The sequence below is a fragment of the Delphinus delphis genome, chromosome 6, assembly GCF_949987515.2.
Source record: "Delphinus delphis chromosome 6, mDelDel1.2, whole genome shotgun sequence".
NCBI classification, from domain to species: Eukaryota; Metazoa; Chordata; class Mammalia; order Artiodactyla; family Delphinidae; genus Delphinus; species Delphinus delphis.
This window is the reverse complement of record NC_082688.1, coordinates 54,697,092-54,712,956: the sequence shown is the minus strand read 5'-3', so window position 1 is coordinate 54,712,956 and position 15,865 is coordinate 54,697,092. Positions and strand designations below refer to the sequence as shown.

Sequence of the window (15,865 nt, the reverse complement as noted above, 5' to 3'; positions counted from 1 at the left end):
CATCGAAACCATTGTATTTGAAATGATATTTAAGGTACGTTGGAAAGGTTTTTTGCAACCTCCATTGAGGCTTGTCTTGTTCCTGGGGAGCAGTATGTACAACAAAAGAATCTGGATGAAGAGAATTTCCCGTGATGCATTGAAGGGTCAGTGTTCCCATCTTGCTCTGCTCCGGAAGGCTGGAGTTAATGAGGAAGAGTTTTTATGTGAACGTCAGGCCTGTTGCCATAACTAGCCACAGTGGAATAGTCATGGCAACTTCCATCACTTGGTTTCTTTGTTTTTGTGATACTGCTGCATGCTTCATTTTATGAGTATCTTCTTTTCTTGTGTGTGGTTGAACCCCCTTCTATTGCCATCTTGGGCTTTTGGATACTTCTGTTTAAAAAGAGAGGAAGAACAGAGGGAGAAACTGGAAAACTGACAGAATTACATATCTTAAGAACTTATTACTTTATTTCCCTCCCTCCACTTCTGCTGACAGATATTCTGGTGATTAATATTCTGATGAGTTTGTGTCTTTGGGAAAGGAAAAAAATGCCTTCCCTGAAGGGAATCTTGAAAAGCGGATCATAATGAGACAGAGGAAGTATTGTGAAAACTGGACTTTTTTGGTGATGGCATACCTTGGATACAGACCAACTCTAGTAATATTATTTCTGAAGTAAGATAAATGAAAATTGTCAACAATCTTTGGTGAGTCATTTGTGTACTTGAGGGCTTTTATCTTGATCACAGCATCTGCTACCTGAATGGTAATTTATAGTTCAGTGAGAGCCCTGGAATAGAATACAAGGACTGGTGAGAATCTAAGTGTCTTGAGATATCCTCATTCATTTCATTCATGAGGGTGAATAATATTCTCACTGTAGAAAGATCTAACTGGAGAATACTGTGTGCTTTACTTACATTGACTCCCAAGGTGGAAGTCCACGCATCTGTGGCAGTACATGTAGGAAACCATTAACAGTTGGCTTTCTGGGGACAGCCTCTTGAGGTCTCTGACCAAACCAAGCAGAAGGACTGGGGTCACAGCTTAGGTGGGGTATGAAGTTGAGGATGTTGGATTCTTAAGAATGGTCCACTATATAGGTGCAACATATGCAGGGAATGTGCCTCCATTCCTAGCAGCCCGTGTTTAGAATTTTACATCTTGTAACACTTCCATCACCTTCCTCTCTTTTCTGCTTATTCTTTACTTTAAAAAGTTGCCAAAGGCATCTTCACCTATCCATTTTCCAAGTTATGTGCCTTCAATCCTGTATATTAGAAAGACCCTTTTGCCATTTTCCACTTTTTAATTTTTCTCTCCATTTTACTACTGCGTGTTTTTTTATTTAACTTGTTTATGCTTTGACATTAACTCTTGTCGAAATGCTGACGCTTTTGCATGTTAAAAAAAAAAACCCGTTCAATAAATAAGGCCCAAGAAGAAGGTGAAGTGTCTCCCGGCTGTTAGCCGGTTCTGGAGTTCTTTGACTCCCTGGCGCACGGGAAGGACTATGTGCTTGATCGCGTCGAGAGGGAGACACAAGCTCGGCCTTCGAATTGGCCAGCCTGGTGACCAGCGAGCCCGTCCCCCCTTCCCCCTCCCGCGCTCACACTCAGGAAGCAGCTGCCTACAGGCCGGCCCTCGGCGGCCGCACACACATCCACTCTCCTCCCAGGCCGCCTCCCTCCCTCACCCCCTCCCTCCCTCCCTCCCTCCCTCTTCCCCCTTCCCCTCTCCCTGCAGCCGCGTCCACACTGCGCCGCCAGGGCAGCCCAGAGCGTGGCGCGCACGGGCACTAGCGCTGGGGCCGCCACCACTGCCCCTCCCCGCAGCCCCGTTCGCTGCCCGCAGCCGTCTAGGCTCGCACCAGCGTCCTCCCGACGGAACCCGCCGAAAGCAGTTAGCCAGCGTCCCGCGCCGGCCCCCAGACGCACCCCCAGGCCCAGGGCGAGGATGAACAGGACGCGCGAGGCACAAAGTCGAAACTCAACTTTTTAAAGATATTATTTGCTCCGTGTGTGTGTGTGTGTGTGTGTGTGTGTGTGTGTGTGTGTGTGTGTGTGTATGTATGCGCGCGGGGAGGGGGCGGCAGAATGAGCTGATGCCGAGGGTACAGCCACCCCACTTCTGCCCCCTCCTCCCCCTGCCGCCGCTGCCCTAGCACACGCGCGCGCACACACGGCACTTGGGCCGGGTTTCCGCGCTCTGTCCCCCTGCTTGGATGGGAGTTTTCATTTCCGAAGGAGGCAGAGCCGGGGGAGCGCGCTGAAGGGCTGGAGCCCCAAGTTTCTCCTCGCCAGCGCTGGCCGCCCGCTGTCACTCGCTCAGGCTGGCCGGGGGAAGGGACCCGCACGCCAGGCTTTGTTGTGGAAATCCCGGTTACCTGGTAAGTGGATGCCATAGGAACTTTGCTCGCAGGCGAGAGACGGGAGAAGCCGGGCGCTTGAGAATGTGGGGGAGTTGCAACGCTCAGAGATACAAACTAGGTATTAGAACTGTTTCCACGCTGAACGGGTGGCGTTCGCTCAGGTTTAAGAATACGTGCACTCCAACACCCAGATTCTCTAGAAGGTCTGTTTACTGAGATAGATAACAATTCTCAATTAGGAGTCAAGCCGTGTTCTTGTCAGTTGTCTAAAAGCGTCGACTGAAGAAGACGGAGAGGAAATCAACAAGGTTTTAAAGTTTTTCTAATGAGGAAGACTTTTTTTGTTTTTGGCTTTTCTTCTAAACTACAGGGTCCAGAAGGCTACAAAATCAGGGCAGGTTACGGAACGCAAGGGCATGGTTGTGCACGCCACCCATGAGTCCCCACTGAAGGGAAACTTTGGAGAAGTGGGAATTGATGGGTTGACATGAGGTCTCTCTCGCGCTCACGGGGCTTTAGTTGCCTTTGCCAGTTCCACGTGTTTGTGGAGCTCTAACGAAGGCTGTTTTCCATGTTGTGCCTCACCCAAGCCCATGTCCCTCCCCATTGCTCCGGAGGTCCTCCGGTAGGGGGTACATTAACTCCTCGTGGGGACGGGTCCAGCGACTCGCAGCCGCCAGGTCTTGTAACTATAACTATAAACCCACGCCGCAAAATGCACAGATTCAGACGCGCACACTCCCCACTAGGTTTGTCACCTCACATTTACATTTTTATAGGGCCCGACAAAATGTCAGCACTGTTTGGGAAATGTCTCAGTCTCGGGGACTTTGTCCTGCGCACAACTCCAGTCCCTATAAATGACCCTGTGTGTATTTTGAAGTCGCCCGAGGCCGCTTTCTGGAAAGCGTGAGTGAGCAGCCGGCTTTCTCCTAAACACACACCTTGCCCAGAGCGACACTTCCAAGTTACTCACTGGAGCTGACAAGTCACTTCGGTGATGAGGAAGTCACCCAAATGTCTGGAAAACTTGGCCCTGACGGATTTGTCATCCTATGGATGATTCAATTAGGTACCTGTAGGGAGAAACTTTCTGAAAGGTCATTTCTGGCTTCCCGAGTCGCACCCTCGACTTGGGGGTGTCTAAGAGGCAAGAAGTGAAAGAACAAGGATTAGGGCGATAGCTGGGTGGGGGCTTCGGGCCGGCGGGAGCGTGCGCTCCCGGGAGCGGCGAGCAGGCTGCGACTTCCTCGGGATCCGGGATTGGGCCGGGCAGCGCGCTGCTCCCTGCCTCTTGGACTTCCCAGCCGCGGGCCAGCCGCAGCGCTCATTCGGCCCCGACTTACTCAGGACTGGGTTGCACAACAGGAAGCCTGCACGAGTTTGTTTTGTTTTGCTGCGCTCGGTTGCGGACAAGGCCGAGGGTTAGGGGCAGAGGCGGCCAGGGAGTAACGGGGTCGCAGCAGCGCGTCCCCAGCAGGGCTTTGTCGCCTCTGCCTCCCCGGACCCGCCCCTCACTCCTTGCCAGAGAGCCCAGGGGCATGGGCCTCGGATCTCCGGTGGCCAAGATAGGGGGGTCATGAGCAGATAAGTGCTGCCCTTCTCCTGTCCTGCCCCACACGCTTCTCCTTCGCCCGGCGGGTCCCCGGCACCTCTCCCGATCTCTCCAGCCCTCCTCCTGGCTGGAGAGCCCCGCCACCTCGGTATTCCTCACCCCCTTACTAGGCTTTCCCGGACATCAGCTGGGCCCTCATCCCTGCAGCATCTAAACCCAGGGCAGGGGGTGGGGGTGGAGGGTACTTCCGGAAACGCAGGGACTTGATAGCAGGAATTGCGGCCCCTTCTTGCAGAGAAGAGGGCTTTGCACCCTCTCCCCACCTACTTGTAGGACATAGCGTCGCCCCAGAGTTTGGGCCCGGGGCTCTGGAGTTTGAGAAGAGGAATGTTCTGCAGCTCCCCCCAGTGGACCAGTTCCCTTTAGGTTGTGGAAAGAGGGAATCTCAAGTATGATGGGATCTTGGTTATCACCTACAGATGAGGAAGCTGAGACCCAGAGAGTTTTAGGAGTTTTGCCCAGGGCCTCAGAGCCAGTTGTCACAGTCGCAGGGCAGACAATCAAGTTTCCCAGTTCCCAGTTCAGAGAGCATTCCTTGGCCTGAAGGTGAACTCAAGACAAATGCAGAGTCTCATTCTGTCCCTTCTGAAAGCTTTGATGAGTCATGATTTCTGCCTTGGGAGTTAGCCAGACGTCTGTTTCCCTCTCTGTAGCATTTCTGACTGGACCTCCCTTTTTACATAAATGGGGAAACTTTTTTTTTTTGTATAAAATTGATTTGTATTGGTTTAAATTTTCCCATTCCTTCTTTTCTCCCTCCTTCAAGTTTGCTTACAGTGAAGTGTGAAACAGCTGCAACCAGCAAAAGTTTGTAGAAAAAGGATCTGCCACAATGACTGTTTGAAGCCACTTAGAGACAGGAGAGTGTGATGTTATTTTTGCAATTGGGAACTGTTGAAGTTTAATGATCGCCTTTGAATGCTTTACAGTTTTCATATGTTTTCACTAGTTGTCTATGCAGCCAGATTAGCCCTAACACTACCTTGGAAAGGAAGAGTGGGGATTTCTTTTCCAGTTACTTTCAAACACCTTTCCTTGTTGGTAGTTGAAGTCCTTTCCTTTGTTACCCAGAGGACTCAGTAATCCTGCAGTGTGAATAGTTAAATCTAATTGCTGCTGTAACTCCATCTCTCCTTGGTTCACATTAGGCCAGTTTGAGAGAGCATCTTTTCTCTGGTTCCCGATAACATACAAGTTCCTTAATAGTAAAGAGTCTGTCAGAAATTGAATACTTGGGGGGTCGGTTGGTTTGCTTGGGAGGAACTGATCATGTACCAGCCCTACCTTCATTTATATGGCAGAAAGTGGTCTTTCCATCATTTCAGAAGAGAGCTCAGTGTTCTTAGTCTTTTTTCTCTGAGTGTTCTTTCCTGCTAGTAAATTAATTTGAGGACATTCTTTCCGGTGTTGTCTCTCTCATATTGTAGTTATTGATCTCTGGAGTTGTAATGTTAATTTGTAGTTCTTCCAGAGTATAGAAGGAGTACTTCTTGAAGGAGATAATTCAGGAAATGGCATCCTGTGCACATTCTCTTCCTTGGAGAAGTCATTTTCTGTGTAATTATTTTCTGTAGAGGATATTATAAGGAAGATTGAAATACAAGACTTAACATTTAACTTTTCTTAAAGTTTGGTTGGCTCATAGACTCAATCAGGACTGAAAATAAATTTAAAACATAAATAAACGGCACATAGGAAATCTGTGCAATATAACCATGCTGCCTTACTCTTTCCAGGAGGATAAAACTTACAATAAAGTCTTTGAAATGACATTAACATGTAGCTTGATTAAAAGATGCTCAAATTCCAAGTTTTCCTAGTTTTCCACTTACTTGAGGCAGAGTTGACACAAAGTCCAAAATTTTTATTGAGATAAAATATTTTTATTGAGATAAAATAAAATATTGATAAAGTACATACATCTTAAGCTTGATGAATTTTCACAAACTGAACACAACTGAATAACTAGCATCTGGATTAAGAAATGGAACATTACCAACACCCCAGAAACATCACTCTTACTCTCTTCTCATCACTGTCTTCCCCCAGCCCTTCCAGTCACTGTGTTCTCCTCAAGAGTAATGACTGCCTTAACTTCTACGAGATGTAATAATGTTGCCCGTCTTTTTAATACCTTATGTAAATGGGATAATTCAATATGCACCCTTGGGTCTGGCTTCTTTTGCTGATATAACAACCTTTTAGTAGGTCAAATAATTTGGACTCCCCTTTAAAGTTTAGGGGAACATTTTGGCTTGCAGAAATTGGTTGGTCAGGCGTTACTTAATATGACAGAATTAAGGAAAAACGCTGACAGAAGCAGAAGCCCTATTCTCCATCCTAATGACTGTCTGATTAGGGAGACTGAACATGAGTGAAGCCAGCTTAGGGTGAGCAAGGAGAATGCTGAGGAGCAGCTACCACCGTGACAGCCCAGAATGCATTCGGCAGTCTCTCTGTTAGGGATAGCACACCCCCCCCCCCACTCCCCCAACACGCAAAGAAGCGCCTGGGTGAAAGTACTGAAATGACTGTATTTGTTTTGTGACTTTTAGTTAGGATTTCTCATTGTTCACGAGTATGCCAAGGTAAAGACAAGAATAATATGCCGGCTCAGAAGAGTGAGATGGAGTTTTTATGCTGCTTTGTTCTAATAAAGAAAGGAATAGACTGGGAGGAATAGACCAGGAAGCACACAACTGTAATTAAACTGGTTCAACAAGGCACAGAGCGTAAGGTTCATGATTTTATGGTCACACCTTACTAAGACTATATTTATTCAGGCAATAAATGATAAATATAGGATATTAATGTATAAATATATAATTATATATTTCATTTATACTATGCTTTTCAGTATAAATAAGCAGTACAGTGTGATAACTATAAATATAATAAATATATGCATAAATGTATATGAAAAGTCAATATGTGTGACACAGGTAGTGTGAAAAATATAAATATAAAGGTATAGTATAAAATAATCTGTGTACCTATAAGGGCTGGGGAGAGTTCAGAGGTAATTTAGACACAGTCCTAAAACTTAATGAAATTAGAATTTAGACAGGAAGATGAAACATAGGCAAATAACTATAAGGCAATGCAGAAAGTTATGAATGTTAAAGGAGGTGTACATAGAGTGAAATAGTCAACATTTATTGGATCCTTCTATGTACCAGACAGTGTGCTAAACAAGTAACGTGCATTATCTCATTTAATATTCTGTAATGCTGTGAACTAGGTACAACAGTGTAATTCTCACCATTTTACAGATCAGAGACAGAGGGATTAAGAGAGGATCAGAGAAGGCCTAAGGTGGGGTGGGCCTGGAGGTTGAATAGAATCTGGATTTGGGGAAACAGAGGGCAAAAGAAGGGAGGAGGGGAAACACCACTCAGGTGGACTCAAAGGCAGTATGTAGGATGAACAGAAACAAGGATCTAATCATTTTCTACTGTGGGAACAAAATCAGGGGATTTATTTGTAAAACTGGAATCATGAAGGCTCTAAGTAGTTGAAAGCAGACTTGAAGTAAAGAAAGCTGGTGGGGGCCATTCTTGTCTGACATGATCTCTTCAGGCCAAGAATGGGAACAACTACACATTCCTTCAGGTGCAGCAAGCCTTGCTGAACTGCAGATGGGCAGATAGGATTATAGTGCAAGATCAGACCCCGTCCCAGGCTCCTTGATAAAAAGGTCAGGCTTTCTCATTGTCAGTTATTTCAGAAGTTCTGAGCCAGATCTATGAAGTTTCATTTCTAGGCCTGCTGAATACTGTACACACAAAAGTAACCAGATGCCAGGCCTATATATGAATTCTTGTTATTCCTGTGTGTGAAGAAATGGATTAATGTTTTCTCAACCTTTGCAGCATGACCAATAGATTCCACTTCTGTCTGTAACTTGACTGAGTCATTCATGTAGGTTTTTTTTTTTTTTTTTAAATAAATATGTTGTCATGTTGGTTAAGGGCCTAGTCATTGTTGTGGACATTCATACTTCTGCAGTGATGTCAGTGAACATAATTTAACTTGTATAAAACTTCTGTCTACCAACAGCTAAAAATAGTTACATTGGTTACTTTTAAGGAATAACTAACTACACTGAAGGAAAGAAATCACTCAGTTACACAAGTGATAGGGATAATTTAATATATTTGAATATTTGGTTTAATGAGTGCTAAATTCAATTTATTTCTAGAATCTTCCATAGGTAGATGTTTATTATCCTTTTGAACATATAGTGAGTTTTAGCTTTGCAAATAGCTATTCATATGGGCTGAGTAGTTATTTATACATACTAGGTGACAAAGAATGCACTTTCATTTGCCGTATTTTACAACCTGTGTATCTCCTTGTGTGAGGATGGATTTTTTTTTTTTAAAGAAAAATCTCCAGCCAGTTACTTTTCTTTTATATTTCTGAAGAAGGCTTTGTGTCTCAAACCATGGCCATGTGGTGTTTGTTCACTCTTTGCAATTCAGGTAATTAATTCAGTGGTGACATCACTGGGAATGTGTTCGTTTTTCCATTTCAAATTCCTCTTCATAGGATCTGATGGTTAACTCGTATTAAGAACAGATTTCAAAAAAAAGTCAGTTCTCAAAGGCAGTTATGTGTTAATTTATACTTGCCCTCTTTATCACTGTAAAAGTGAAGTCTTATTCCAGGGAAGGTCATGTACCCTTTAGAACAAGGAAGATATAAAATTGTCAGTCATTTTGATCCTGATTCTGGTAGTCAGTTGGTTAATTGATATTTGTAGAGCACAGTTGATCAGTTGATGTTAAATAAAAGATAAAGTGAAAGATAACAGTGGTAGGAGTGTAGCTTTGTGTGATTTAAGCCTTATTTTTCATAAAGCTAAAAATGTCAAACATTTAGATCTTTTCTTTATTACGGCTATATTATGGTATTTGTTTTACTTTGGTTGTTTAATTCTGTCTATGTCTACAGATACTCCTGTTAAGTACCTGGGCAGGCAGATAGTCCAAATGCTTCCATAACAGTAGCTTTTATGCTTTTTTGTCTGCAACCCACCAGAAAATATATTTTTCATCTTACCCAGAATACACTATATGCATATAGATATGCAGACATATACACCCACAAATCATTAAAAGGAAACAATTCTTAACCATTAATATATTTGATGCACATTGATAGCTTCTGTTTTATTCTAGTTGGTTCTATTTCATTAAAAAAATGTTTTGCCATTGAATAATTGATTTCAGGGCTCACCAATGGATTGCCGTCAATTTGAAAAACAGTGCTTTAGAAACATTACTTTGTTAAACATAGATCTAGGAACTTATGGCCCATATTCACCTTGGGCCAATGCATGGGCCAAGGCATGGTTACCTTTCTGAACTTACCTATGTTTGTCTCAAAAATCTTTTTGGTTTCAAGTTCGTTCTCATTGTGTGTGATTTCTTGCAGCTGACTAAGGGAATCCCTAACTATCCCCCTCTCTGTTGCCGTTTTTTGGTAGGGCCATATTTTTCTAGAACTTTCTGTACTCATTGATGAGTTCATGACTGAGGCAAAGTTGATGAAACACTTGTAGGTAATTGCTACTAAAAATAGTGACATTTAGTAAGTTAGGGGGATATGAGAGTTGCATAGATGCATTGAAGTGTGGAAAGTAGATTCTAAGAGAGGTTATTGAACTTCTAATAATGCCCTCCAGCAGTATTTTCTTGAAGGTTCTATATTTCTTCCAGATATCCGTAATCACTAGCATCGTGTGGAATGTTCTCAATGCTGCTTCTGATTTTTAAGTTAGGATTAACTAACTACAGAATAAATTCCTGCATTAGATTTGGTCATTTTTTAGCACTGCCTTCCCCTCCCCTTCCTTCTCTCTCCTTCTTTCTGTCCCTCTTCTCCCTTTCTCTTTCCTTCCTTTCCTCAGTGTCCTGTCCATAATGACTACCCACATTTTTAGTATCGTAGCCACTAAATTTGACTAAAAAGGCACTGCCAGATATTTTACTCTATAAATTTAGGGAAGATTATTTTTATTTTTAAGAAAATTTTATATAAAAAAGTTAAAATGTGTATATCTCTAATTCGATAGCAAAGAGTTGTAATCACAGATTAAAACAGAGTCAGGAATTCTATTAGATGGGATCCATAAGTTCATTATATAATCTTTTCTGAGTGGTCTTTGGTAGAATGGTCTTGAATTTCTGAAGGGAACACTGATTTGTCTTCATACTTTTAAGTAAAGTATGGTATAACTCAAAGCTAAACTTCTTTGATTTCATTTTATTGGTGATTATATTGCTTGAGTAATAGCTATAAACATCTTAGTATTCAAAATAAATATGTTAATATTCTCGAATTACATATATTAGACCTTGGGAGTGCCCAAGTGACTATACGGTCTATATGTACTAGTTACAAGGTGTAACCTCCCCAAGTTTCCACTCCACATCCCAAATGTGGAATTATTCCATCCCTGTTTCTGTGTGGCCTCTGTTGTAAAGTCTGTGAGAGTGTCAGTCTCACTGTATAAAGTTATGAAAACACGGAAATGATCAACTAAACTTTGTTGCTGGTTACTTAATATACTTTCAGTTTAGAGAAATGATATTGTATGCATCCAGTGCATTTCCTCTATAGTATCCTCCAGCTTCACAGGCACATGTTTGTACTTTCCTCTTGTTAAAATTGCAGACAAGAATAATTTTGATTTATTGGTGACATCTAATATAGCTGTGTTTATATTGTTGCCAATAAAATGACTTACACGATTGGTGTTTGTTTATACAATCTTTTCTGAGGAGTCAGTCACCTGTGTTAGGACAAGGTACATTCTGCTTATTAAAATGAACTCCTAGGATCTAAGAACATTCAGCTCTATCTGTCCTTGATTGAATTGCAAAACGTGCTTCACACTGCAGCAGTGCACGAGAATACCTTATATTATCTATCAATAGGCTTTTCATTTCTATATTCTTCTGGCTACAAAGCTGTAACTAGAGAAACCCATGGGAATAGCAGGGGCCTATTAGCGATCAAGGCAGTGATGTTGAAAAGGCAATGTTAATGAAATTATACAATCATTAACCCGAAGCGGGAAAAATAAAAAGAATCAATAAAAACTCTATTTTAGATGGTTTAGACGTATATATAAGAAACCAGCCCAGGAGCAGTTTGTTTGCTGACAGGCATTTTGTGTCTCATTATCAGGTTTTCTATGCAGGGTAAGAAATGCTTGTGGCATAAGGAATGGAAAATGTAACAAAGGCTAAATGTAGCCTAAGGAAATGAAATGATGTATGAAAATTAATAATTAACTGGCTCATCAGATGAATTATGACTCTAGATGAGTCTGTTAATAATATTAACTAAGAAAGGGCTTTTGGCTGTAAATAGACATTATAGAACTCGTGTTTTTGGAATTTTCTTGAAGGGATGAGTTAACATTGTTCTGTGTAATCTTTTAATCCACACGGCACAGTGCCTTGAGCTTTGGGTAGAAGGTAGAGTCATGATCTTGTATTTTGATTAAAGTCATAGCTTTTCCAGAAATCTAATGAAATTATCATTGAGTGATTTTGTGCCTTGGTTTTCTTAGGAGTTAAGTAACTTCCTCTCTGACTTGACTTACAGGAATGTGTTTTAAGAGTTTTCAAGTGGCCGAAAGGAAAGATTTATTAACTTATGTTGACTCATATAGCAGGATGAATGAACATTTTCATTGTTAGAACCAAAGGAGTATTAAAAATCTAAATGTATTAATATGTCAGATCCAAAGTACCCTAAATTTATACTTCCGGGGGTTCCACGCTTTTCCTTTTTCTTCTTTTTTTCTGTTGATGCTTAGGTTTAGAGTAGTTGGATGGAGGACAGAGGAGAAAGTAATGGTGGAGAACTTGATTAAGTTTTTAAATAGAAAGATGCTCTTCCAGTGGAATCCTACCAGTCAGGTTTTGATAGTGATTAGTTGTGATTTTACTTTCTGGCAAAGTGTAGGAAAATTTAACCCAATGTTCATTTTTCAAGGTGGGTGTTGTCTTTCAGCACATCTCTGATGTGATGGAGACAGTAGAGATTACTGTTATTTTTGCTTTCATATCCACCCAATCCCTTTGATTTAAGTGCCATAGGTATAAAAATCTACATATTTATCCTTCATCATAGTTAATGAGTATTTTCCATAATCTTCCTTTTCTTAATTATCTGGAAGAACAAAATTTCAAGTGATTATCACCAAATTCTTCATTTTGTGGATGAAAAACTGTCCAGAGATGTTGTAAATGATTTGCCACAATTAGAACAATTAGAATTAGAACACAATTAGTTAGGTGTCCTAACTTCTGGTTGAGTACTCTATTCACTCCGACTCAGTGAGGATGGGTCTTTCTTAAAAGTTAGCTGTTTATTCCTTTTTTGTTACCAAGTGGGCTTAGAATTATGATCATATGACCTGGCCAAAAAGCACGTAAAATATTATATAATATGAATAAACAAATTGATTTTTAAATTCCGGTGTCTAATGCTTAAAAAATTTGTTGGTGTAATTAATGTGAAAACTGGATTATTTGGCATATTTTCTCATACAGTTTATTTTATTTTTGTCTTGAGGCTGGTTTTTCTCAGCTCACACACCATTGACCTATTGGTTTTTCTTTATGGTATTAATCACTTTACATTCTGGCTATTGCTTTTTTAGTAATAAAATTTAAGTACATTTTTGTTGTTGTTTTTACTTTCACCCTAAAGCTATTTAAAACAGGAGTGTGATTTATAAAAAATAAAAATAAAATAAATATCTGGGCAGGTATGAGTTCTGATAATTAAATTCTCAGTTCTTTAATTATTTTTCCTTCTTACAAACTCACCTTCTTAATGATCTAACCAAATGCTGAGTACTTACTTATATGTTTTTTTTTTTTTTTTTTTCTGCGGTATGCGGGCCTCTCACTGTTGTGGCCTGTCCCGTTGCAGAGCACAGGCTCCGGACGTGCAGGCTCAGCGGCCATGGCTCACAGGCCCAGCCGCTCCGCGGCATGTGGGATCTTCCCGGACCGGGGCATGAACCCGTGTCCTCTGCATCGGCAGGCAGACTCTCAACCACTGCGCCACCAGGGAAGCCCTTACTTATATGTTTTTACCCAGATTTTTTATGAGAATTCCTGCTTATATATGATCTTGATGCCAAAATCGACTCCTTTATTTTTAAAAAACCTGGAAATGGGCATAGTCTGCAAATCTGCAGAAACTTGTCACTTGGCCCATGGTCTTAGTGACTCATATTTCCAGTCATGTTGGATAATTCCTCATTTTCAACAAATTGCCAATACAACATATTTATTTTGCCTTTTTTTTTTTTTTTTTTTTTTGGTTGGTACTGAATAAGTGCTTTCTTTTGCAGGGTTCAAAGTGCCTCAGAAAACACTGTTTTATCAATGAATGGAGAATAGATGGCCAATATCATCTGGCAAAGCACAGAGACATTAAATGACTCTTGCCCACAATCAACCAGTGAATCAACAGACAGCTGGTAGTATACTTGAGTTCTTCTAAATGGATGCAGCAGAAAAGGCATTGGAATTTTTCCATAATTAAAAAAAAAACCTTACAACCAGTCTGGTACCAGGGTTCATTTCTTATTGTTCCATAAACAAACTTAAATGATGCAGTTTTGGATAATCTTCATTAGATTTATTTGTCCCTTCTTGGCAACTGTAGTGGAGGGAAGGACAGGAGTGAGACCTAGGATTTTTTCCGAGGAGGCATGTCAGTATTAAATGTGACAGACTGATAGAATTCTTAATAAAATGGAGACTTGATAAAGGTGAAGAAAACATTCCAGTTTTATATTGTTGGTAATTTTGGAAGTTCCTCAACATATGGGCATACACACTCAGCTTTGCAGAAGGCACAGTGAGTGCTTGGCTTGAAAATTAAATACTACAGGTTTCCCCTGCTATCTGAAAGTAGAGTGTTCCTATGAAATCTTTCATCAGCTGAAATGGCATAAAACGAAGAAGCAATTACCTTAGGACACATGTTGCTAAGGGATGCACAAAATAAAATGAGATAAAGCACAGATGTTCACAGACACAGTTCAATGCTCTGGAGGCTTGAAGTTGAGATGCTGAGCGTAGTTCCCAGCGAAGGAGCACTCTCACTGCTTGGGGTGAGTACTGCCTCTATAATGGCCCCCTGCAGAACAAATGCTAAAGCTGTTTTTGCTTTTCACCTTTTTTCATAAAAGTGAAAATCCTCCTCAAATTTCTTTTGGTTAGAGGTACTTAGGTAAGTTTTGTAAAAGCAAAGTGGCGTAAGGTGAAATTTTGAAAAGCAAGGGATACCTGTATTTTTGATTTTCTAAAACAGTAAAAAAAAATTCTTCACAAAAGGTTTGCTGTTCTTGATATCTTGTACTTGATGATTTATGGAACATTCATTTGGGAGTTGAGTTGGAAATATTCGTCTAAGACATTGAGTGGATCATAGAGAAAAAATGGGAATCATCCAATTGAGGATATCTGGCCATTACTACTTTGCACTCAGTCTGTATTTCTTGTGTTTGTTCAGCTTTGGCTTCTTTCCATGACTATCATGTCTGTATAAAAGAATACAGATTGTGACTATGTCGGTCATTCATTTGGAGTAGTGGCACTTAGTCATGTTATTACACACATTTTGGGGAACTGTGGATCAAGGGAGGAAAAGGCCTTTCCTAATGATTTATAGCCAGGAAGTACTGACATTATTATATATGGATGGATGATGATGTCCTGTGGCCACGTCACTACTTTTGGTTCTCCCTCTGCCACTTGAGGAAGGGAGTGGTAAGATGGCAGATGGAAGCTTCATGGAACTACTGTCAGTTTACTGTGTGTGGTGCATGATGAACATACTCACCTTTAGAAGGGTTGTTTTGTCCTTATGCTTTCCATAAAGCATTTCACACAGCCTTTTCCTTTTCTAGGATCTTACTGGAAGATGAGAGTATTGTGATGTTGATTCTATTTCCTTCCCCATAACTCAGGATCAGTATAGAACCAAGACTCTAACGCTGCTGTGAATATTTGGATATATGGATATATGAAGCCTTTGTGAGATTCCCATGCCTATTTTTTTATCCTTTGTAAATCTAGGGACTGTGAAAAAGATTGCTCATAGAGTAAAAATCTGAGATGGTTTAATGTCCTCATAATCTCTTTTAGAGGTTATATCGGCTTTTTAAAAATTTTTCTTGATTTAGTTTTGGCTGCACTGGGTCTTTGTTGCTGTGCAGCTTTCTCTAGTTGCGGTGAGCGGGGGCTACTCTTCGTTGCGGTGTGCGGGCCTCTCATGGCGGTGGCTTCTTCTCTTGTGAAGCACGGGCTCTAGGCGTGCGGGCTCTAGAGCACAGGCTCAGTAGTTGTGGCGCACAGGCTTAGTTGCTCTGCGGCATGTGGGATCTTCCCGGACCAGGACTCAAACCCATGTCCCCTGCATTGGCAGGCAGATTCTTAACCACTGCGCCACCAGGGAAGCCCTGTATTGGCTTTTTGTTTGTTTACTGGAATCTTTGAAGCACTAGTCTCACAGCTCATGAAGGTGATGCTTTTGGGTTTCCCAGGATGCACTGTAGCAAATGTGAGCTAGTACCGACAAATCCACTATGGAGCAAAATAAGTTTCGTTTTGCAAGCTGGCACCAGTAGATTGGTTATAGTTGCCAAGAGCACTGTATTGAGAAGGGTTCATTGGCAAAAAAAACAGTGCAGTGATCCATAATCCATGTCTACAACGAGTGCAGGAGGGGAGAGTGCCTGACAATGAACCATGTATTAGATAACCCTGTTCTACATAAAAGACCGTTTTGCTGAGAGTGCTTCTTTTCTTCCTGATATGAATGCTACACAGGTTGAAAACTCGTTGTA

General features: G+C 41.4%; 1 protein-coding gene across 1 annotated transcript in view; it reads left to right on the top strand.

The window, feature by feature from the left end:
* GLIS3 (GLIS family zinc finger 3) overlaps window positions 1-15,865 on the top strand; it is a 615,291-nt gene that overhangs the window by 109,815 nt on the left and 489,611 nt on the right. Inside the window, exon 3 of the mRNA XM_069540769.1 lies at window positions 13,361-14,128. The gene's annotated coding sequence lies outside the window, so the exon portion shown is untranslated. The remainder of the gene's footprint in view (window positions 1-13,360; window positions 14,129-15,865) is intronic.